General features: G+C 45.9%; 1 long non-coding RNA gene across 1 annotated transcript; it reads right to left on the bottom strand.

The window, feature by feature from the left end:
- Nucleotides 1–214: 214 nt before the first annotated feature.
- Nucleotides 215–15,813, bottom strand: LOC128779709 (uncharacterized). Its single transcript, XR_008425800.1, has 4 exons — nucleotides 15,728–15,813; nucleotides 12,060–12,155; nucleotides 2,705–2,777; nucleotides 215–1,011 (listed from the first exon to the last, which is right to left on the bottom strand). It is a non-coding gene; the product is annotated as an uncharacterized lncRNA (long non-coding RNA).
- Nucleotides 15,814–25,412: the final 9,599 nt, after the last annotated feature.

Below are 25,412 nucleotides of genomic sequence, written 5' to 3'. Positions count from 1 at the left end.
GGAACGCCAAACAATCAGAGTTTGGGGAGCCTTTGGTAGCTGGAATTTTTGAGACAGAGTACCAGAGAAGAGGTAAGTATGCAGAGAAAGAGTTCCAGAAATCTTGAGTTCTTTGAGTTTTAGGCTGAATACTAAGCTGCATAGGATGCATCTCCGTGAAACTCAGCAAAGAGAATTCCTAGTTATACAGGTTCCTGAGCTGGGCTGGGAGACATTCAGGTTCCAACCAGGTAAACGGAGAGACCTGTTGAACCCTTGCGGCATTCAGAGGGACTGTGACTATGTAGTAGGTCTGAACTAGCCCTAAAATTAGAATGAAATGTCCAACAAACGATTTAAAAACAACTTTAAGCAGGATCTGAGGTTATAACTTTGGTAGCTATAAGATGAGTTGGATTCTTGCACAAAAAAAGAAAACCATTTTAAGCTGGAGAGATAATACAACAAATTATTGTTTCAGTTATAACATTTTGTTTAAAGTATAAGCAAAAAACTAAAAAAGATATTTTACGAAAAATAAAAGCTCTTCAATTAAGCCACTAAATAGTTGACCATTGAGTACAAAATCTTTCTGACTACATCAAAGTTCAATTGATTCAATTTTTGAAAAAATGCAAGGGCTTTCTTCAGCTTTAGAGGAATCATGCCCAATTAATACTTTGGATGTCTCAAAAGACTTTCAAATTTATGAAGACAAGTCTTATTTCACAGCCTGAAAACCGAACTCATTAGTGTAGATGTTGCTGAGTCTTTACATCTGTCAAAGGAAAACTTCAGTTCAACATGAAAACAGTCTCGGTCCCAACAAAGGTTTCTCCAACTATGTTAAGTTGAAAGTCAGGATTTATTGAAATTTTAAAGCAAGAAAATGATCTTTCGTCTCTTGCTTCATGTCTCTCATATGATACTTAGCGGAGATACTTGTGTTCAGTTTTCTGAACGGTGCCCTGGGTATAGTCGTTAAAATTATTCCACATATGTGCCAATGCTGCGAATCATCAGCTTGTGCCACTGTAGAAAGAAATACAAGAAAATCAGTGTAATGATCCTGTTCTTTTCCAATGCTCAGTGTCTGAGTAGTGGAAGATGTTTACAAAGGTTTCTTGTAGTGTTAACTCTAATTCATCATTTTCTCAAAATGAAAGGAATATCTGCCAAATATTCAACATCAAAGACAAAAAAACAGCAGTGTGATTTATGTTTTCTCACTGATATTACACTGCATAGAAATGAGCTCAATCTGAAGTCCCAAGGAAGGAAGAATATATTCGTTATCTAGCTTAAAATGGCTAAGAATTTCTGTCAAAATTAAAAATCTTCATAATAACCAGACTGCAGTTTAACATGAATAATATACAGATGATTTTCATTGTAAGCAAGAGCATTATGTTAATTCACTGCAAAAACTTAAAGAAAATATAAATAACACTATTAATATTGATGAATTTATAATTGCTTTTAAATCTATGCAACACTGCTTTGAATTCAATATTAATAATACTGAGTTTAACAAAAGTTAATGGATTACTTAAATAGACAATTTTGAAACGGACAGACTGCTTACAATCAGATCATTTCTTCTAAAATAAGTGTGTTCGACAACATAGATAAAAATATTTAAAAAATGATTTTTGAAACTTGACTCCATCATCGGAAAACTTGTAAGTATGTTTGGAATAATGTGGGCATGTGAATCTACTTTTTCAACTAACAATTGTATAAAATATAAATACAGATCAAATATTTCTGGTGCAGATTTAGCATTTGAATCAAAAAGTACTCTAAGTTTAAAAATACACACTAGATTTAAAAGATTCCACATATGCTCTGGCTGGTGTGGCTCAGTGGATTGAGCACGGGCTGTGAACCAAAGGGTCGCCAGTCCAATTCCCAGTCAGGGCACATGCCTGGGTTGTGGGCCGGCTCCCTGGTGGGGAGTTCTTGAGAGGCAACCACACATTGATGTTTCTCTCCCTGTCTTTCTCCCTCCCTTCCCCTCTCTCTAAAAATAAATAAACAAAATCTTTAAAAAATATATGGGCCAGAGATCAGAAAAGTACATGATGTTAAAAAAAAAAGATTCCACATACAAATGTGAAATACACAATTAATACTTTTTATATTGATTACATGTTGAGCTGATGATATTTTGGAGATAATTGGTTAAATAAACAGATTAAAATTAATTTTACCTGTTTGCTGTTCCTTTTTAATGTAGCTATGAAGCATTTAAACTTACAGATGTAGCTCACATTTGTGATGTGCATTATTTTTTCTGTGTCCTAGAGCTATAATTGATATACAACACTGTATCATCGTATTTTAATAAGCAGCTTTGCTCTTGAGTAGAGAGGCGTCAGAGGCTGAGCTCTGAAACCAGATAGCCTGGATTCAAATCTAGTCTCTGACACTTCGTAGCTGTGTACGGACCTCAGGCAAGCTGTTTACCTTCACCATGCTTCAGTTTTTCCTACTGAAAGTGGGGATAACAGTGGTTCTTACTTTATAGGGTGGTGATGAGAATACTTAAGTAGTATCTAGCACATAGTAATTACCAGGTGAAAGAGTGCTTGGTGTTCTTCTTATGATGAACCCAGTGACCTTGAGAAGTTCCTGAAACATGATTTACTCATTGTAAAATTGTGGTGGAGTCTACTCCACAAGGATTCTTCTTGAATTAAATAAGATATGCAAAATGACCCACCACATGTTTGATGAATCTTCTAGATCTTAGCTGATATTCGGGAGTCTCTGTGATCTGGCTCAGCTCACCATTCCTAAATTCAATAATAGAGTGTGTCAAAGGAGTTGCAAATCATAAGGGGCTCTTCAGCTGTTAGACGTTATTTTTGTTCTTCTCCACTATGAAACTCCTCTGCAAGCATTTGTTCCCTTAACTCGCCTTGCTTCCTAGTTCTACTCTCTTACCATCTAGACCAAAGGCCCACTTTTCCCAGAGGCCCTCAGTGTGGACTCCGGCCCCAGTATGATCTCTCTTTCTTCTGTATTCCTGAAGCATCCCTCCCCCCACCTTTTGTGTATTTGGCATTTCATATATACTACCTTGTATTTTTGTTTAAGTAATCATGTGTACGTATCCCCCCTGGTCAGGCTAGGTTGAGTATTTTACAGTTTGTGAATTCCCCACAGCACGTGATAATTGCTCAAAAATATTGGTCAACATTAGGAAAAATTAGGGGGGAAAAGAGTTTTAATGTGAAATGTCAAAGATTCCCTACAAAGAACAGAGAGTGTCACTGAAGAGATAACGCTATAAGCAGAAGTTTTGAGGTAGGTGTGAAAGGGTAGAACAGAGCTGATGTGGGAGGTGAGAGGGACAGAGCAAGAGTCAGAGAGCAAAGTGGACACCTGCCCTGCAGGACAATCCTGGAACTCAAGGCAAAGCTCCTTCCCCCCCTAGTCCTTCTAACAGCTATTTCTAGCTACATCCAGGTTTAGACAGCCACCCCGGGTTTTGTCCCCATCAGTTCTCTTGCGGATCTCAAGCAGCATATTTTCAGAGCCTCCTTCCTCTTGCCCCCAGGGCCTCCCCCTACCCAGGTATTTAAGGTATTTGGGAATCCTTTCTTCTGCATTAGTTTTGGCTGACCACCTGAAAGTGAATGAGGACAGGTGCCTTCCTCCCTCGCCTTCTGCACTTACAAATCCCCCTATCAGAAGAAGACACCTTAATACCTGGGTCATTATAGAAGCCAGACCCAGTGCCTGCTCCACACCAGGCACTCCATGACCACTGAACAGATTAATGGCACTTTCGTCATTTTTGTTTGGGCCACAGTGGAGGAAAAACACAGCTAACGTGGAGAGAAAGACACTGTTGTTCAACCATGACTCATGGGCTTAACTCTCAACACAAGGTTCAAGTTTGTTTTGCATCTGTGTGGCTCCAAAGTGATGGTGAATTGACAAAGAGAAAGGGAAGCCGCATGGTGGACATCAGGAGAGGCATGAGTCGGGCCTAAAAACTAACTTCAGTGTGAGTTTTGGCTTAGCAAAATACAGAGGAGCCTTCCTGCTTCAAAATTATGAAGTTAGACTGTTCTCATTAGGCAAGATACCCCACTGACAACCATGACTGGAAGGGGATGGGCCCTCCCCAGGGAAAAAGGGTCACTAATCGCTGTACTTGGGGAAGTAGGACATCTCAAGTCTGGTTACCTTGGCCACTAGGCTCAAGTTCATAGGACTGACAAAGAGGCCAGGATACATGGGCAGGGACAGAGTTATCTTGATTCCTTGCTCATGCTGTCTTTTAATTCACCCGGGTATCGCCCGTCTCTTTCTCTCTCTTTCTTTCTAACTTTATGGCAGGGCCCCAGGCCAAACTCTGATTACATAAATAAGCACTCAGTTCAGTGTTCCCTGATCCTGATTTTTAATGAAGTTGGCCAGTGCTACTTCCTGTTTTGAAAGAGACAATCCCACTTAAGAAGCTAGTCTGTGCCCCCAATAGCCACTGCATCTTAGAATCAAATGGGCATTTGAACTATTTTAGAGGGAGGACAATCAGATGTAAATAGCTTAAAGTTCTCACAACAGAGAGGGTAGCTGTTGGAAAGAGCAACACTGAAGCAGGATGTGATTGTGATACCGAAGCTAGCACTGGCCTATCTACTCACCTACCCACCTACCCACCAACCCTACCTTGTCTCAGACTATTCTGAGCTAATATGCAGAAGGTCGCAAATATGCCCACTCCTTTTTCCTGGGATGGTAGGTAAGAGATAACTATAAGACTTTGGAAGGCGTCTTCCTAGCAAATCCCTTCTCAGTCTCCTGGATAATTTTGGAAGCGACCTTGGAATGAATTCTAGAAATTCATGTGGAGGCCTTTGAGCTCTGAACTAGGCCTGCTCGTGTTTCTTAGTGGAAGGAGAATCGGGATGCCCTCCCCAACATTCTGGTGTGCACCCTGAATAGTACAAGTGGAAAGGAGGAGAGAAGTGCTAGGGGAGCCAGGCACTGGGAGAAGTGGCGGGCACGCGGGGGAGGAGTTGTAGTCATTTTCCATTAAGCTATTGGATCTTCTCACTCTACATCCATGACTGCTTGAACTCTGACACTATTATTTCTCTACTTAAAATTTTTCATCCCAAGAATGCTTATCATTGCACCCTTGGTTTGACATTCAAATTTGGTCCTGCCCAATATCTTCAAATTCACTTCTCTACACTCCCTGTCACACCTCAATACTTGTAATTCCCCGTGTGCACTCTCCTTTCAGTGTCTTTGCCCAAGCTGAATTCTGTCAGGGGGCCTTTTCCCACTTTCTTCACCTTCCATTCTCTGTTTGTTCTCTAAGACAACTCAGGTGCCCCATCCCTGACACTCGCTTGAGCTTGGTCTCCCTTCTCTGTTACCTCTGGGCCCCCAGGCAGATCTCCACCATGGTCTTTAGTACGGGGTACTGTACTCGCCTCTTTGCTTTACTGTCTCCCTGACGAGACTGGACCATAAGCTCTTTGGAGGTAAGATGATGTATCAACCATCACTGTATTTCTGGTGCCTTGCACAATGCTAGTCACTTACAAGAAGTTCAATACATGTGGGTGAACTAATCAGTTAGGTACAGATTGAGGGTAGAACTATCCCAACCAACTGGCACAGGCATGGTGCCCTAGAATACAGCTGACTTTGTCTCCAGTTCTCTCCTGGGCATAAGCCTTAAGCTCCTCGGGTACTGTCTGCCTTGGGCCCTTCATCCACATACAGACTCACAGTATTCTCTCCGTCCAGACATGGACTCTTCAACTCCAAGCTACACGCTCTCCCTCTTTCGGAAATCTGTTCCCTGCTTAAACCCACTTGGTTATTTTCTGTTCATGTCTCTGCCCCCCTCATCGAGTGTGCTGTATTTTTGAGTGCATGTTTCTGTGTCTATTTTTGCACACATGGGTGTGTTCCCTTGTCTCCTCCACTCAGGTCAAAGTGTTCCAGATGGCCGTGGCTTTCCACCGGGGCTACCGCATGCTGTATGCACAGTGGGGGTTGCCTCCTTCACTGGTCCCAAGCCTGTTTGGGACAATTCACAGTCCCTGCAGTCTTCAGCCATCATGCAAGAGGCCAATGAGTATAACTTGCCCTGTAACCATTCATTTGCACTGTTGCCGAGCTCTGTACTGGATCTGTGCTATTACCGAATACTGAGAGATTTCACATCTGTCTCAGGATGTCTGATGAGGAGGTGGTGTATCATGACCTCAACAAGCTCGAAACAGTTAAATGAAAGGTGATATTTGAACAGGGCGGAAACACTGCTACAATTTCCCACTATACCTTTTGGGGGAGCTTGGCCTTTCAGGGATTGGGGTTCACTAAATGCTAGGTCTCTGTTGCAAATGCAAAACTATCTTTACCTAAGGTTGTATCTCTTGACCATCCATCAGTAGGGTATATGCTTTTATGATTTATTTATTCATCTTTTAAAAAATAGAACATTGTGTCAAACCACTTTCGTTGTCCTGCAGTGGTTCACACTTGAAAACCACTGGTCAAAGTTAGGAGGTTAGGTCAAAGTTAGGAGGTTAGGTCAAAGTTAGGAGCACCATTTGTGACCACAGGATGGATGGGAGTGAATTGGCCCACAAAGAAATCAGATCTGTGACCTTGGCCCTATTACCACTCACCCAAGTAGGATGTGGGCCCAGACGCCTGGCAAAGCTGGGCTTGGTAACTGCACACTGGAGAAAGAGCAAGCTACCCCACAGAGGACCATGTACAAGGTCCCTGTGCTTCTGGGGCAGTCTGATCCCGGATCCCTGGCGACCAGCTTCCTCCCCCAAATAGCCCCCTGACTGAGTTGGTCTTCTCCCCTTCAGCAGGCAGGAGGAAGTTGTGTTAGATGCCTTTCAAGCAGCGTGTCCTGATGGGCAGGGCAGGGCATTGAGAAGCAGGCATATCTGCGTCTGTATCTCAGCACGGCCACTTGCTTGCTATCTGGCCTTGGGCAGGTTGCATAACTTCTCTAAACTTTATTTCCTTATGTTTAAAAAGGAGATGGTGACAGCTCCGACTACATGTGGCTGCCGGGGGTTTGAATGAGAAAAGTCATGTGCGGCACGTATCACTGTGCTTGGCAGTAGTTAGGTGCTCACTCACCGACAGCTCTTCTTTTTACATTCACGATACTAAGAACACTAATAACAGAAATATTTATAATTATTCTTAGTTTATAATTAAGAGTAATAATAACAGGAAAAATAATAACATATTTAAAACGATGACAGCAAGACAGGACACAGGTCGGCTGGGCTCTCATCCCCAGTCACTGCTGCCTGCCTTCCCCCAAGGTGACCCAGCGTGGCCGTGCCAGCTCTGTCCAGGGCTGCTGAGTGAGGTCGGAATCTCAGCCAGGATCAGGCTGCCTGGACGTGACCCCCGAGCTGGCAGCTGTGGGGGAGGAGCACGAGGGGCTGGGGTAAGCGGGCTGTTAGTGTGCAGGCTAGGACTCCGGGGAGGAAGTAGGTTTGTGGTGGAGAGAGGCGGGTAAGGAGGAGGGAATGGGCAAAGCTTAAGGGGTTATTAGCAGGAAGGAAGGCTGTTGAGAAAAGATCATCCACTCTGTTTCTCATGGGCTTCTTGGTGTCATTTTCTGGAAATGAAGAATCAGAAAGAGAAAGCAACACAAGGCTTCCTAGGTGTCACGAAATATCAGGCTTTTCTGCGATTTCTTTTTTCGGAGGTGTCCTATCTGCAGGTCCAAACAGGAAAGATGGGCTGAGTTTTACAGAAGGTCAGACTGTCAGACCAAGATCTAATGTGCCTTTTTCACCCTAAAAGTCTATTGCACAACGTGGTGTTATTTCCACAGGCAGCTGAAGTAATTCTGCTCTTGAAACCCTGCCCTGTGTGACTTTTTTTCCCTGTTTGTTCATGCATAATTAAATAGTCATGACAGCACAGCCCCCCAGATCTGTGGGGCAAGGACCTGGGAGGTCATCCCTAGCTACCACGGCATCTCCTGCAAGAGCATGCTGTATCCTGGGACTGGAGTACCAGAACTGGTCCCCACCCTCAGGGAGCGCCTAATGTCCTTCTGCAGCCATCAGCAATCCAACCGAGAGGTATCAGTGCCAGTGGAATGACCCACCAGAGCTGTGCCCCATGGAATTCTGGGAAGGTTTCGTTATCACAAACGGGAAGCAAAAGTCATAGCAGAGCAAGATTTCAAAAGCAAGGTTTCTTCAGCACCTTGGAAACACCCACTTGCCTCCCCGCCATCCCCATGGTTTCACCTCTTATCTCTGCTCGATCAATCACTTTCCCAAATTCTGTTTCTGACTTTAGTCTGCAAACTTTAATCAGGTGTCATGTGGGGGAAGGGAGGCAGAAGTGAAAGATTTAAACCATTCATTTGACTTCGAGTCTCCTCACCCCCTCACGAAACGGCCTGTTCTTTGAAACAGTCTGAAGTGTCGCAGCTCGGCCATCTGTCCTCACCTCAGATTTTGTACATTTGACATCAATCCTCATCTCCCACGGCAGCTCAGTTTCCTCCTTTCTATTAAACAGTACCCCATTTATCCAGTCACTCAAGTTAATCTTTGACTCACACACGCTAGCTTCATAAATAGTCACCAACAGATTTGGCGGATTCTGGATTCATCTGAAATGTCACTCTACTGGCCCCTCATCAACGTCACTCCTATACAGTTCAAGCCTTTATCATTTCCTCATGCCTGGACTTTGGTAACACCACCCCCCTGCCCCAGACCCCCCGCCCCTGCAACTCATTCCATGCTGCCCAGCATGTCAAAATTAATCCACCCAGAGTGTGGATTTCATCACACCTTTCTGCACAGAAGCCCCATCATTGCCTGTTGTGCAAAGTCCAGCCAGACACGCAGCCTGGCATTCCCCTCATTATTCTGCAGTGTGGCTGCCCACTTCTCCAGGCAATCTCCCCATTCCCCAAAAGACACCCGCTGCTCCCTCCTGCCAGGCGGTTTTTAATATGGCCTTCTGCTTGGTAGGAGGAAGATGCTAACTCATAGGAAGGGAGAGGCAGAGGGAAGGAGGAAGGAAGAAAGTGCTCAGCTCCATCTCCACGAATCATTCTAGTCCTTTCCCCGAGCACCCTGCTCCCGAACCGCTTACCATTTGTGTCTGCAGCACTCGTTAAAAAACAAACAGCAAAACCAGAAACTTTTATCGTGAAAATTTCCAAATGCACACAAAAACACCCTCGTGAACCATTTGCCCGCTTCCATAGCTGTCAGGTTTGTCATACTTTAGCTCATCTGTCCTCTGTCCACCTTTTTGCGGGGCTGGGGGAGTGGGGGCCACTTTAAAGCCAATTTTAGATGGTGTGTCAATTTATTCCCGAGTACCTCAGCATGCGTCTCAATAAAGGACATTTTCTTACATAGCAACAATGCCAGTATCATGCCTAAGGAAACTGATAATAATCCCTTCACATTATATATTTCCGAGTCTGTATCCAAGTTTCCCAAGCTGTCTAAAAGGTCCTTTTTAGAGGTGGATGTGTTATACTCAACACCCACCCAAGGTCGCCCTGACTCGTCATACTTGGTTACACCTGTGAGGTCTCTTTTAACTCCTTTTATTTTATTTTTTTCATTGTATTTTTCCATTACCATTTATCCCCCCAAGCCCTCTTCCACCCCCCCCCACCTCCCCCTTTACTGCTTTTAAACTATAATAGCCCTTCCTCCACTTTGCCCCATGCCATTGTCTAAATAAATAAACAAAACCGGGTTAACTGCCCTGTAGCATGCCCCACATTCTGGATTTGGCTGATTACGTCCTTGTGCCATTTATAGCCCACTCATTTCAACCCTCATACCTTACCTTTTCCTGTCTTTGACCTGACTTTTGTATACATATGTACAAACTCCCAAAGAGAAAGTGTGTGTGTGTGTGTGTGTGTGTATGTGTGTTTGGCTTCAATGTCATAAAGAATTTTTCACATACCAGCTCCTCAAAAAATACTTGCAGGAGAGAATTTATTAAGCTCTCCCGTCTGCAGAATTGTGTACTGGGAGAGACAGCTCAGACCTCTTTCCTGAGCTCAGGTTCCTTCCACAGGTGGTGCTCCCTGGCAGTCAGGGTTGATCTGCTTTCCTGTCTCTATGTACGACTACTTTCGCTGTTCCCAGCCCCTCCACTCCTAACTTTCCTCCAGAATGCTGTCCTTGTAAAACCGCACTGTGGTCAAACACCCCAGTCGCTCCCCTGTGCCTGCACAGCAAAGGCCAAACTCCTCAGTGGAACATCCAGATGCTTCCGTTTGCAATCTCTCCTGTGAGCCTCCCCTTTCCTTACCTCCACCTGCAGCCACACCACACACTTGAGATTCCCCGGACCTTGGCACGTGCTGTTTGGTCAGTCTGAAGTGGCTTTCCCCTCTTTTCTCTTCCCCGTCTTAACTCTCCAGCAAAACTCCTTCTTTTCTTTTTTTAAGACTCGGTGGCACTGTCACCTCTACCACTTCCCCAGGTGGCATTCATAGCTTCCCTTTTGTCCTTTGTAATTTGCCTCATTACTGTTAGTTTCAAGGATTTATTTACACATCTTTCTCCCTCAGAAGACTTGGAGTCTCCAGATAATCTGTATCTTATTCATATGTTTTATCACCGTGACCTAGCCCACGTGAGGCACTCAGTGATTGCTGAACAAATGAGTGAATGAATGAATGAATAAATGAACAAATTCCAAGACCCTAGTCAGCTTGTTCTGTCTGTTGTTCTTGTGCTCTGTGATCAAAAGCAGAGTCCCTGAGTCAGATGGGTTCAAAGCCAGGTTCTGCCCCGCACTAGCTGTGGGGCCATGCACTGGAGGCTAACCTTATTCACCCTCTCTATGGCTGTCTCCTCATCTGTCAAATGGGGATATTGATAGTACCTACTCACAGAAGGGTCATCGCTATTAAAAGAAATTAGTCCATGTGAAGGGAACAGCACAGTGCCTGATGCATAGCAAGCACTTGGTAACTGCCCATCATTACGATTAGTGTAGAAAACAATCTTCCAGTGTATTGGTTGATACCACTTATGGAAAATTACAACTGTATGTGTAGAGGGAGAGAGAGAGAGCTACGTGGAAAATTTTTCACTCAGGTGATATTCAGTGGTTTTTCTCCTTATATATTTTCTTTATTGTTAGACTGCTTTACAATAAATATTAATTTTTACATACACTTAGCCACTTCAACTCCCAAAATACACACACACACTCCAGCCCGTGATGTGCGTATACAAACCCCACAAACACACACACAGAGCACACAAACATCCATGCTCCCTCAGGAGGCAGAAACTCCGAGCCCAGATGTGACCCAGCCTTGGGGACGCTGAGAACGTGCCTGCAGAGAGCACGTGTAGCCCTCAGGCTGTCTCTGGCCCTTGGCCAACAGAAGGGGGCAGGCACTCTGCCAGCTCTGGAACAAGGAAGTGACATTTCTGTTCATCCAAGCCTTCAAGTAAACACCCAACCTGGGTGTCTGGAGTCAGACCCCTTGTGAAACACAGGTCTGGCTGCCGAGTCTGTTTCTCGGGGTGCAGGAGTGGGGGCGAGGACAGGGGGCAACACGTAAAGCACCGTTGGGTGGGCACTGCCTTCCTGGCCGTGGTTGTCCCAGCAGAAGGGCCCTAACTAGCCGCTGTCAGAAAAGGGTGTCTTTTCATTCCCATACGTTTAGGAACTGCAGGAGGAACTGGGTGGAAGGAGCTAACTTATACATTTTGGGTTTGTTTTTTTTAATACTCTAATTGGAAGTTCCTTTTTCTTCCACTGAAAAAGGAAACTTGTAGTGACTCCTGAACCAAGGTGCTGAGGCCTCGATTTTGCTGGAGTTTGCTGTCAAATACATTGTCATAATCAGCCTGCTCCATGTTGGAGTGTATCGTGACCCCCAAAAAGCAGGCGTCACATGTCCTGTATACATCAAACCTGCTCTCCTGGTGAAGGGAGCGAATGACGCCAAGCATCGGGACAGAAATGTGGAACATCTCTGGACCCGTGAACCATCCTGACCTTTGGAGAAGAATCTGGAAACATTAGCAGGGTTAAAAACTCACACAGGGTGGGCCCTGGTGCCAGCCCCCAGGTCTACGTTCACGTTCAAGCCATCGTGGAAAGGTCACAGGGTCAAGGAACAGCTGTGGGTGCCCTGCCTGGAGAAGAAAAAGAAGAGGGCACCTTAATTCCCTAAAAGAGGTATGACCTCTACCCTCAGAAAGTTTGCACTGCAGGGAGGGAAACGACATGCGCACTCACGAAGCAGCTCAGAAGGCTCCGCCCCTCGGTCTCGGGCAGCGGAGATCCCACGTGTCAAAGAAACTTACAGCAACGTGTAACTGACCAGGGCCACCACAAAGGTTGTCCCGCGTACAGTCTGCACAACCAGACGTCCTCCAACACATGGAACACTAATGACCCCAACCATCACCAGCCACACGAGGAAGGAGCATAACACTAATAACACAAATTTTACTAATTTGCAGCCCTGGGGAACCAGGGCCGCAGTGCCTCCTTGCACTACTCCAAACTTTCCCAGTTTGTTCTCTCTTCCCTTTATTTAGATATAATGCAAAATTTATCATTTTAAAGTACAAAATATAGCGGTTTTAAGTATAGTCACAAGGCTTGCAAGCATCCCCACTACCCAGTTCCACAGCATTGTCATCACTGAGGAGGAAAGCCTGTGCCATTGAGCACGCACTCCCCATTCTTCTCTCCCCCAGCCCCTGTCAACCATTCATCTACTCTCTGTCTCTGTGGATTTGCCTGTTCTGAACAGTTGGTGTAAATAGAGCCACACAGTACATACAATACATGGCCTCGTGTGCTGGCATGTTTTCCATGCCAGACATGAAAACTTAGCATGTTTTCAAGGTTCATGCATGCAGCTTATATCAATACTTCATTCCTTTTTGCAATCTTTCTGGGCATCACAGATGTTCCTGTGCGCTCAGGCACAAGTCTGTTCGTGGACATCTGCTCCCCAGAAGCCACTGTGGAGAAGCGTCTCACAGCTGCTACCTCTCCTGCCTCCATCCCCTAAGGTGGCAAATGACACTCAGTTCCCATTAGTCCTTCCCTCCTCACACTGGAGCTGTATCCTGTGCAGACTTGGGGACACAGTCTTCCTTCAGACCTGAGTGCTGTCCTTGTCCCCTGGCCTTCAGCTTGTAATGACAACCCTCTCTGGCACCCAGAGGAGGACCTGGTTGTCTGCTCCCCCATCTCTCTCATTCACTCTGACCCTAGAGACCAGGGTGGGATGGGGCCCGAGACAAAACAAGCACATCCTAAGAATTAGTGTGACAGTGATTTTTGAGGTGGTGTTCCCAGGAAAATCCAGGAGGGGTGTGGGAAAGCAACCTGACAGGTAAATACATGGAAGCCAGAAAGAGAGCGACAGTGAGGGAAGTCCCACAGCTCAGCCTACAGGGGAGCGACGGTGCACGCCAGGCCTCTGAGTGCGGTGTTTGTGCCTACTGCACCTGCCAGTCATCAGTTGAGGGCTGCTCCTCAGGTGCATGCAGTCGGGGCCCTTCCACTCTCAGGGAGCCCAGGTCCCTGACGTCCTGGCAGCCAGAGAGCAGACCTTGGACGTAGAGACAGAGGTGCTGGCTGCCAGAGAGAACACACACAGGCTCTGCTACACTCTCCCGCTCGAGGTCTCCTTTCCCACGACCATCGGAAACTAGCTTGTATTATCATGTGGCTTGGCGCTGAGACTCAATATTTGTTGATAGGACATAATGGACTGATTGATCCACCAATTGATCAGTAGACAGACCTCACTGGTGCTCTAAAAGTAATATTCTTTACCACCATTAAGCCCTTGAAAAGATGGACATCTGGCTAACTCTCCCATACCTACTGTTGGTACTCTGGCAGGTACAGAGGGAAATGAAGGCAGAACCTTCCAGATTGCTGGTATAAGGGAAGGAAACTTAGACACTCAGGGAAACTGACTTTATGAAGTTCCAATGGTCAACATTTGATAAGCCAGGGACTCAGGCTAATGCTGTGCTTCTCGCCCTTGATGCTAGAAGAGTCCCTCTCTGACAGCCAGAATGGGTGTCACTTTCTGCTTTTTCTGTGTGCACGGAAGCTGAGGGAACAGAGGACAGTTGTCTGACTGTCTTGGGCAGTTACTGAACCTCTTCATTTTTCCATTGCCTCCACAGCTTGCGCATGCCCCGAGGTTGATGTAAAGATTAAATCAATGGATATGAAAGGGCTTTGAGAAACATACTGAGCTCATAAACATAGTGCATTCTTTTTTTGAATAGCATTTGGCTTTCTTTTTTCTTTTTTAAAGCAGTCCTGGGCAACTGAAAAGTTTCTAGGAGTGAGGTGAAGAAAGTTCCCTTGAGTCCTCAGTGAGGTCTGGGGCTCATTGGGAATTCACCCTTACCCCAGACCTGGCCTGTGACAGCACATTCATTAACCTGCCCCCAAAAGCTTGTTTAGAGCTTATAGGTTACAGCAGGGCTGACTGATGAAGGGCCATGTGGGCCGTAGCAGGACCAAGAGGCGAGGGGACAAGGCAAAAGGGGAATGTAAGAATGAGTGAGGGGGAAATGAAGGAATCAGACGTAAGCGGGTGGGTGGGTAGGTAACAGAAGCAGTCAGGGGTGAAGGAGAGAGATGAACAGAGGTGACCATGCTGGAGGGCAAGGGCACCCCAGCCGCTGCTCCCGCCACTCCACAACCTGCGCTTCCCAGGTACGGGCTCTAGGATGGAGGCCTTGCTGCAGCTCTGCTCTCAACTCTCTGGCTACCTTTCCAGATTATTTAACAAGGGAGTCGGGGTGTGAAAAGCCTGGGAGGGTCTCCAGGGCCATCTGACCTTGACCCTGATGGATCTCCTGGAGGACCTGGACAGGAGGTGGCCACGAGAGCCAGGAAGCGGCCTATGGGGCCTGCAAACAGAGGACCCTCAGTGAGTGTGCCAGCCTGTAAATTGTCCTTTTGTTTTGCAGGCTTTACCGAACACAGTTTTATTTCATGTGACTGTGCTATTTTAGAAGGAGTAAATATTGCCGGCGGTCTGTTTAAAAAGGCCAATGACCTGAAATGGGTTTTTTTTCCCCCTTTTCTTTTCCACTTGAATTATCTCCAAGAGACAGGCCCGCCCAAGCAATGCGCAGTTTTAATGTGTTGGCTTTTAGTTCTAACTTTCCCTTTTCATCTTGTGATATGCTGCACTGCCTACAGAAGGGAGGAAAGATACGGGGACAGACACACAAAGAGCTGACCTAGGCCCAAAGAAAGAGGGGGAAATGTCCAGGGTGCAACCCGGAAGAGGGCAGGGAGCCGTGGGCTCTCTGCTGCCTTCCCTGCTTCCGGAGCTGGTGTTTGACCTATAATTATAGCCTCTTTCCTCTGATTTCCTCTGTGAAAATAGCAACATTCAAACGAAGCAGAGACCAGAAAAAAAGCACTACATAAAGGATCAGGAATTTATAAATACAGTTAAAATTATAGGATTGTTACCCCCATGGTTTAGTTCTCTGAAGAGTGGGCTGGGGAAGGGGGAGCATAGTTCTGGAAATTTGCCTCAGGTCCCAAAATACCCAGGTGTGCCTCCACGAGGGCCCAGTCAAGGAGAAAGTCACTAGAGGTTTTCCCACCCCCACTGCATGTCAATCATTGACAAAAAGGATGTCCCTCTCCAGGCACACCCCACCCTTGGGATTTTTATTTTGACTCCTTAAAGATTCTCACTCACCATTTAATTGTTCAGTCTCTTCTCTTCAAACTCATTACCTTAAGGAGGGGGTAGAGGATATCCTTCTCTCAGCAAATACCTCCTAGTCTTCTGGGACCTGCTTTTCCTCCTGGACAAACAATGTGTTCACGTTGCAATTGTCATGTTCTTACATGGCCCAGCATACTGGCCCTCCCATGGGTTTTCTTTCTTTTCTTTTTTTAAAAAGATTTTTATATTATCTATTTTTAGAGAGAGGGAAAGGGAGGGAGAAAGTGAGGGAGAGAAATATCAATGTGAGAAACATTGATTGGTTGCTTCTCACATGCCCCTAAATGAGGACCTGGCCCGCAACCCAGGAACGTACCCTGACCAGAAATTGAACCAGCAACCTTTCGGTTTGTGGTTTGCGAGACAACATCCAACCCACTGAGCCACACCAGTCTGGGATCCCATGGGATTTCTTAACTTGGGACAAGTGAGGGATCATCCAAAAAGTTCATCTCTGGTGGCAGAGACTGTCAGATGAAAGTATAGGCAGGGAAAGTGGAGTCAGCCTGCTGCAGTGGGAGAGACTGAAGCAACCATGCGGGAGAAAGAGAGATGAGAGGCAGAGACAAAGGCCTGGCACTGAAGTCCTTGATTCTCATGGTTCCCGAGGCCTAGCTCCTACCGCTGGCCTTTGCTTTGCCTGGATACTCAACCTTCCCTTGAAGTCGATGAGCTAATACATTTCTTCTTTTGCCTAAACTAGTTCAAGTGGGGTTTCTGGTGAGTGCAACCAAATGTCTTCACTAATACAATAGTGTTAATGCCAAGAATTCTCTAGGGAGGTTGACAAAGCAACATTATCAGTGCAGCTTCTCAAACTTGGCTTCATGAAGGGGAAAGAGCAATGTTTATGTATGCTGACTTTGAATTACTGTCGCTACTCTGCTCTCCAGAAAGATAGGTGTTTGGAAGAAGAGTGGAAAAGTTCCCCAGCAGCATTTATGACCCAACTACTGAAGAAGCAAAAGGGGTCTGGGGAACAGACTCATGGCCTGGCCTCTGCCTTCATGTGGAATCACTCGAGTTTTCCAGATAGGAGATTTCTAGAAGAGTCTGCAAGGATTATCTTCCCATCATCCATTACGAGGTCATAACTCTCACTATCGGAGCTCCAATGAGTTTATACAACTTCCCCATACAACTTCCATGTATGCCTCTCAGTAGAGCTGAAGAAGAGTGACCGGCCACCGTCAGCATCACAGCCTTTCCTAGGCTTAGAGCTGTCACCTCCACATAAATGATTTCAGTCCCTTGTGTGTGTCAAGTGTCATGGCCTGGCATGATGGGGCAGAAAATGCCCTGGACTTGGGTCCCAAGGACCTGGATTCCAGCTGAGGTCTTTCTACCAAGTCCTTAGAAGACTAGCTAAGCCTCTCGGTCCAGTTTCCCCATCTGCTAAATAATAAGGAACTGGGCTAGATGATCTCTAGAATCCCTCTTGGCTCTCACGTGCCATCAATCAAAGGTGAGTTACTGGCTTCGAATCATTCTCCACAGTGAAAACTATTTCCTTTCCACCAAAAGCAGGAAAGACAAAGAGGAAACAGAACAAGGAATTCAGACATTTTTCCCCCCTTTGTATTTAAGGTGAAATGATTCTTCTTACAAAATTAAGCTTATTTCTAACACACCACTAGCTTTTTAAAATAACAAGTTTATTATATAAGAAATAGATGTTTATTACAGAAAATATAATTAAGGAAAGGAAAGAACTTAATCTGTAATCCTTCCTGTCAAAGATAGCCTCTACTAACATTTTCTGTATATAAATAAATATTTTCCCTCTGCAGACATATGTATTTTTTCTTATGAAAATAGGATCAGAATATCCATTTTGTTTTTCAGATTCTTCTTGACATGTAACAACACACAGAAAATGTCTTTCTATGTTAACAAACACACTTATGTAGCATCGATTTTAATAGTATCTAGTAATCTGTTGTTTGGGTGGTCCTCGGTGTATTTAACCAATCCCCTATGGCCGGATAGCTGGATAGTTTTATTTTTCATTATTATAAGCAATCCTGGAAACATACTTTGTACCAGCATATGTATATATGCAGCCACACCCCTTCCTTGTGGGCTCATGTACTAGTCACATTCTTGCAGGTGGCAGGGAGCTGCTTGATTCCTCTGTACCACATGACCGCTCACCACGCTGGTCACAACTGGATTGGCATCCTCTCCTCCCCAAAGGCAGTCCTCTGGAGGCTGGTCAAAAGCCTATGAGGGGCCTGGCAGGAGACCTTTGCCCTGAGAGGGATTCTTTTCCTAGGGGGTGCCCAAGAAGCTAAGCAGATTCTCCCCAAGGGTGTTGAAGGCATATGAACGGCCTCCACGTGTTCCGCAGACAGGATGAACACCATGAACCGAGGTAACCAGTGGGTTCAATCTGAGAGAAGAAGGAACCCCATCCTCACCCTCCCTGGATCTCGGCAGTTTGACCAGGAGGGCCCTGGAGTGGTCTCTGGAGCCGGAGAGGCTGGGTTTGGATCCTGGCTCTGTAGCTTCTTACCTGTGTGATCTTAAGCTCGTGCCTCAGCCTCTCCATGCCTGAGTTTCCTCACATGAAAATAAAAACAGCAAGGCCTACTATAACAGGCTGCTATGGGAAGTAAATAAAGTAATAGGTATAAAGGCCTTTAGAAGGAGCCTAATACACGAGGATGGGATTATTATGTCTCTGCTGGTAGGGTTTGCTCTTCCTAGAATCTCAGGAATTTAAAGAGTCTCACAGGTCGCTGATATCTGCAAGGACAAGCTGATGATTTCAGATATCCTGCTATTATTAGTCTACTCTTTAAGGACTTCTGTTTCTTCCACCGGATTCATGACCTCCAGGGCAAGGGCTACCTCAGGTCCCATTGTGCCCTCCACAGTGCCTTGCGCAGGCTGAGTGCCTAATACATGATTGATTCCACGGGCTGGAGAGAGAGTATTTTCCATGCAGCCCAGCACAGCCAGTTTGGACCAGCACAGTGGGCAGCTGGGCCAGCAGCCCAGCTCCCCCACCCCCACCACGGCCTTTTTTAAGCGGCTCTCCCTGGATGGCAGTATACCAGCAGCCATCCCCGGCCAGTGGAAGCTTAGCGCTATGTGCAGAGAGAATTCTTGGGGCTGGAAGTTGTTATATTCTATTTCAGCTTGCAGGCTTTGAAAAACATCCCCACCAAAGCTAACCCAGAGGCTCCTCTGGCAAGTGCCTGAGTTGATCAAATGTATGGGGGACAATTTGTTTTGGGGACTCCCCGCTCCAGGAAGGCAGCATACTCTGCTTTTAAAAAATGGTTCTAAATACAGCCAAATCACCGCTCTGGGGTGTCCCTGATGCCTTACACTAGAGCCCTGGACAAGTAATAGAAGGAAGGAAGTGAAAGTTGTTGGTCCTTCTCACCCCCTCAGTGTCCTCTGACCTCCCTCACCTGCTATCCTATCTGGTCCACAAAGCCTGGGCCTTAAATGCCTGATGGCTGAGCAGCTCCTGTAGCCCCAGCTTCATAGTAGCTGTGGAGAGGCTCAGCTATGCAGGACAACTAGAGAGGAAGGAGTTCCAGAGGTACGGCAGCAAGTTTTGTATTAAAGGTGTCAGGAACAGGGATATTTATTTATTTGTTTGTTTGTTTATCTATTTATTTATTTTTAGTATTTCCCTATGCCAGGCATACGCTGGGTGCATTGCATAATAATAATAACAACAATATCAACAGCTAATACATAGCGCATACCACCCACCAATTACTATTCCCAGCATTTTACGTATATTAACTAATTTAGTTATTACCCCCAATCCATGGAATTGATAATATCTCCATTTTACAGATGAGGAAACTGAGACACAGAAGAAGTAACTTGCTATGGTCCCACTGAACAGCACACCTGGACGTGCACCTAAGCCCTACTCAAAAGCTTTCCAATGAACAGTTCAGTACGATAACTTGTGCATGTGCACGTTTAACTCTCACTGCAACTCTGTCATAGCTTACAGACTCACGTGGACCCATTTTATGGAAAAGAAAACAAGCTCAGACAGGTTAAATATGTTCACGTCACATAATTGACCAGTGGCACATTTCGTGCCAGGACTGTCTGGCTCCATGACATGTTGACGCCGAGAGAAGAATGTGAAAAGGACAGAAGAATGTCGAGTGGGCTTGGGGATGTGCAAGTCGGGTCTGTTGGAGGTAGCACCAGGCACAGCAAAGGAGCCAGACCTCTGGTTCCTCCTCCCCTGTTACTTTCAACCCGCACCAATTAGCCAGATTGGTCAGCCGATTCAAGTCACACAGCAGCATGCCTTTTAAATAGGTGAACCCAATAGAGCTGGGAAAAAAATGGCTCTAAAGGCAGCCAAATCTCCCAATGGAAAAATATCAAAGCTGTTCTCACCCTCCCTGCCTACTTCCCAAGCCATCTAGTTTTTTTCCTTTTCTCCTCTCTCTGCTGAGTTCCGCTTCCCCCCGCCCTCCCCGGCTTCAAACTGTCTTCAGCTCAAAACAGTTAAGATTCTAGATTTACAGAACTGGAAGGAAGCTTAGATATGATCTAATGCTTCTTGTCAAGGCTGCTTAAAGCAACAGTTATGTCTTATTGTGTGTTTAAAACTTTTGTCCCAGACTGAGAAAGAAGACTTGCCCCTTGTTAATGGAGCTGAGTGACCAGCTAGTGGCAAAGCTATGTCAGGCACTTAAAGAAAAGATGGCTCTGCCTGCTGACCCCCAACCACCACCAACAGCAAGACCCTCACTGGGCTAAGTCAGAGGGTCTGCCCCATTTTTCCCAACCCAGAAGGAGCTTTTGGAAGGGTCACCAGAAATATAGAAATAAATAGGACTATTAAGAAACTTGAAGACACATAAGGATAATACCAGGAGACTATGTTAACAGATACCTATAAGGAGTTTTATGTGAGCACTCAAACCAGAATCTAACTGTCAGTGCCTGCAGGTGTCCAGAAGCCTCACCAAGGTGGAGACCCGGGGAAGGAACTCAGACCCAGAGAAACTGCAGGCCTGGGAGGCAGCAGGGCTTGTCAGCTGAAGGCAGGCAATCTGGCTTTGCAATCTGACTTTCCCGTTTCTAGCTGTGGAGCTACAACCAGTGACACGTGTTGGCATTCTCAGACTTCATTTTCACTGTACAGTGGATTAGGTGGTTCCTCACACTAAAGAGGAAATGAATGATGACTGTAAAACTGAGTTAGACTTTACACAATGTCCTCTTCATCATCCTCACCATCATCCCCATCACCACCAAACACTGACTATCCAGTTCCTTTTAGATCGAGTGAGGATGAGGTCCAATGGGGCGGAGGCTATGCTGACCCGAGCATCTCTGGTCCCGTCCACACTGGGGCTATATTTCCAGCTGTGGCAATGCTGAGGCCCTAAGCTCCCAGGGGAGAGGTCTGACTGTGGCACCAACAGGCACATCAGGAGACCAATAATCGTACTCCCACACAAGTTGTTTCTCAACAGAAGCTAACAGCTAACAGTTTAAAGGCTGCTAAGTGTCAGGCACTCCAATGAGAGCTATATATACATTATCCAATGAATTGGGTACATTATCTCCCCATTTTACAGATAGGGGAACTACCAGAGATTAAGTCAAGTTCCCCCACTGAATTATGAATTCCACGAAAGGAAGGACTGCCTTCTTCAGATGTAGAATAGTGCTAGGCACAGGGATGATGTTCGATAAAAAATTCTAGAATGGATAAATGATAGCTAATAAATGGTGAAGCAAGAAGAACTATATTGTCCAGAAAGATTTCCCAGGCTAACTAAAAGAGCTGTAATAATCTGTGACCCTTTTAACCATTCCTTCTCCATGTATTTACCCATTAATTGCTTCCATAGGGAAGTGTCTTACTACTCTGTGGGTGTCCAAGGCTTGGTTGCTAATTTTGGAACACTTGTGAATCCTGGGCCCAGAGTCATGAAAAGCCTGGTGAGTCATTCTCCCCATACACAGCACCCTACACACTGGCTTGTCAGAATAAACCAGGAGAAGTCACCATCTCTTCCTCTGCTTCCATCATCTCCTTTTGTAATACCTTCTTGAAATGATGAAGGATGTTCTGCAGAGGGTGGGGGTCAGAGTAACAGCAGACTTTGGACACCCTTGGGCTTTGCAAACCTGCAGATTGCACAGGTTCTTCCGGAAACCTCACTTTCCACTGGAAGAGTTCATCCCTCCCCCCAGGATGTCAGTGTGAACTTCTTCACTGTAGGCAATCTCTGTAGCCTCTCTGTGCCATTCCAGGCAGTTAAGTAACACAACTGCTTCTCTGTCACCAAGAGACCGTTAGCTTCTTTAACAAAGGACAGAGAGAAAGGTTTCAAATACAAGCGCTCCTGAGAGAGGAAAGACATTGATTTAAAGTCACACAAAACAGCAAAATGCTGATGGCAGACCTTTCTGGGGCAGAAAGAAAGCAGAGTTCAGGGGGATTAAACAGAGGTAGAAGGGTATAAATTATATAACTGTCTAATCACTGTGGTATACACCTGAAATAATGTAATATTGTATGTCAACTGTGACTTGAAAATGAAAAAGGAAACAGAGGTGGAAGTGGCTTGGCACCTATCACAGATTATTTGGTACTTAAAATACAACCTACCGACTCATTCATGTTCTGGGATATTCAGGCTCCTTGGCTTGTCCGCGGTAGATGGCTGCATCCTTGCGTCCAAGTCTTTCAGCTGGGAGAAAAGAGAAAACCCAAACTAGTCAGGTGTTACCTGTGAACAACACCATGATCAAGTTCTGATAAGAGTAGTGATGATGCTAGAGGCTAAAATGAGATTGTCTTTCTGTCTTCAGATTTTGACTTTCATAGTTTCCGCCATCGCCTTTATTATAGAGAGCTGAGAGTGGAGGGTATTCGGGTGTGTGAGGAAGTTCCGACTGGATAAGCAGCCACATGAGTGTTCCAAACACCAGTTCCTCCACCAAAGTGCCCCCTTGTTTCATTCCGCCTGACCAAGCTGGATAATGCAGGAACAAGAACAGAGAGAGGAGCAGGGTTTTTAAAAATAGATCTGACTTAGTAGTCTTTAAATAGCCAAGGAGTATGATATGAGAGAGGGCTACTTTGGGTCTCCAGTTAAACAAAATGGCCTTAATGGAGTTGACTGAAGGAATTTGACTTTGCTAAGCGAGAACTTCTAAGAGATAAGAAAGCTAAACAAGAGAATTTCCTTGTCTGCAGCAGAATGGATTCTCACTTGGCCGAGATGGTGACTGAAATGCAGCCCACCTTGACACAGAGAAGTAGAGTAAATCCTTCCTAGTCCAAGTGTGGTTGTCAGCCCAGCAGCACCTGTTAAACCTGCAGACTCTGACCCCACCCTCGACGTACGAATAAGAATATCCCTTCAACGAAACTCCCAAGTGAAACACACGGGCCCAACGGACTGGGAAGTGACCTAACAGCCAGGCTAAATGACCTTTTCATGTTCCCCCTACTTGAGGATTTGACGGGTCGTCCCCAGCTGGGAAGCAATGTGGCCGCTGTGCAGAGTCGAGGGCCTGGCTGCTAAGGATGGCGGAGGCACGCTAGTGTTCCCCTGACAAGCCACAGCTTTCTACTCATCTGTATTTATAGGACATGTTTCTCCACAATCTCAAGGGGATGGCAACTGCAGTTTCTACGAGCACACCAGGCCCCCTGTGGCAAACTCCTGGAAGACCACATGGCTTGGGAGTCCGCTGTGTGTTCGGAGGGGCTGTAGCTACGATGCCCTCAAAGTGAGTCTCTCTCGGGCCCATCAAGGACTCCCAGAGCAAGGAGCAAGGCGGGCAGTCCAGTGGTTTGTGTAGATCCTGGCTCTCCTCTCCATCGTGGGAACCACCTGCCTACCTCCCTGTTCATCCAGCTGGGGCTACAGATGGCAGGAAGCACCCAACATCTCATCTGGTGAAGAATCATAAGGCAATTCATATGCTTATTTTCCCTAGAAGGTCTTGTGAAAATCATCGCATAAATTATTCGTAAACAACTAATGAGAAAAAGAACACCAAAATCTCATGTGGAAAGTGAGAGGGGCTCCAGATATGGCCAACAGTCCTCTGACTAGGAGAATCTAGTTCACGGACACACACAGGAAGCGCGTCCATCCAGTTGCTGATATCAACTACCCATCTGTTCTATTTGGGCCTCCATAAAAAATACCATAGACTGGGTAACTTAAACAACAGCCATTTATTTTCTTATAGTTCGGGAGGCTAGGAAGTCCAAGACCAAGATGCTGGCATATTCGGTTCTTGGCGAGGTCTCCTTTTCAGGCTCATACATAGTCGCCTCCTCATTGTCTTTTTACACGATCTTTCCTCGGGGTGTGCATGTGGAGAAGGAGAGGGAGGGGGAGAAAGGCGCTCTGGTGCCTTCTTCCTCTTCTTATTAAGGCATTAATCCCATAATAGGGCCCCATTATCATGATTTCCTTTAAGCCTAATTACCTCCCGGGGCCCCACCTCTGAATACCAACACGTTGGGGATTAAAACTTCAATGTATGAATTTTGAATACAGACATTCAATCTGTAACAATGACCAAGGTAAGAGACTTCAGGAAGCCCATTTTCTAATCAGTAAATTTTTTTCCCTGAAATCCTATGTTCTCGCTCCTACTACTATTTTTTAAATACACTAAGACTATGCCAATGAGAGAAATGGAAAAAATTTTAAGTATGCATCTTCATAACAACTAGCAGGGCTGTAGAAGTGCAGCTCAAGGGCCTCCACTCTGTCTGCCTCACCATCGCCGAGGGGCTGCGGCCCAGCGGTCAGATCAAAGGTGAGCTGCGCTGAGTATGTGTTCCTAGTAAGGGGAGCAGTGGAGATCAGGTGCTCTAGAGTTGGGCTGATCTGGCTTCCAGTGTGATTCTATGGCTTCCTACTTACGGCCTCCCCAAACTTGATTTCCCCATGTATAAAACGGAGGGAATGGTGATACCTTCTATCATTACATATCATTTATAGTCCTATGAAGGGTAAATTAAAACATGAAATGCCCTGCCAGACAGACACAATACACAGTGGCTATTACTATTGCTGTCGTTCATATGATTGGTCATGAGACTTAGGTCTTTTTGGCTCATATGTGCTCTTTCTACTCTTAGGCTGAGACTTCCAAGAAACGGGAGTTAAGTTTCCCTCGGTAGACTCCATCTCACCTTCCTGAGATTGTGAAAGGTCTTCTGCTTCCTGTACCTCATGGAGCAGCAGCCCATGTAGGGCCCTGCCCTTGCTGAGCATCAGAACTATTGTGGCCACTCGCCTGACTACTGGCTGAAAGAACTCCTCCCAAGTCCTGAGCTCCCAGCAAGACTTGCAACACAAGTTAGGCCTTGTTTTTTAGGAGGCCAGGGATCCTCCTCCACCTCTCCAGTCCTCGTTGCCCTGCACTGGTGAACATTGATCTTCATCCATACCTCTTTACACCTGCCCACTTGCCCTTATACAACTCCTCAGCCCTGAGCACATATCACACATTGGCCTTCAAGGGCGATCTCCTTCATTTCAGCTTTCACTTCCTGGGCTCAGCCATCTGAGAAAGCATGTTGGAACGCACCTAGTACTTCATGGATGGGTCACCGGTACTTTCCCAGGGTAGAAGCAGGCATCATTTCTACCCTGCCTACGTGGTCCCAACT

This window comes from Desmodus rotundus, chromosome 12 (genome assembly GCF_022682495.2).
Source record: "Desmodus rotundus isolate HL8 chromosome 12, HLdesRot8A.1, whole genome shotgun sequence".
Taxonomy (NCBI): domain Eukaryota; kingdom Metazoa; phylum Chordata; class Mammalia; order Chiroptera; family Phyllostomidae; genus Desmodus; species Desmodus rotundus.
The sequence above is the reverse complement of the archived record's forward strand: the minus strand, read 5'-3'. Positions and strand labels throughout refer to the sequence as shown.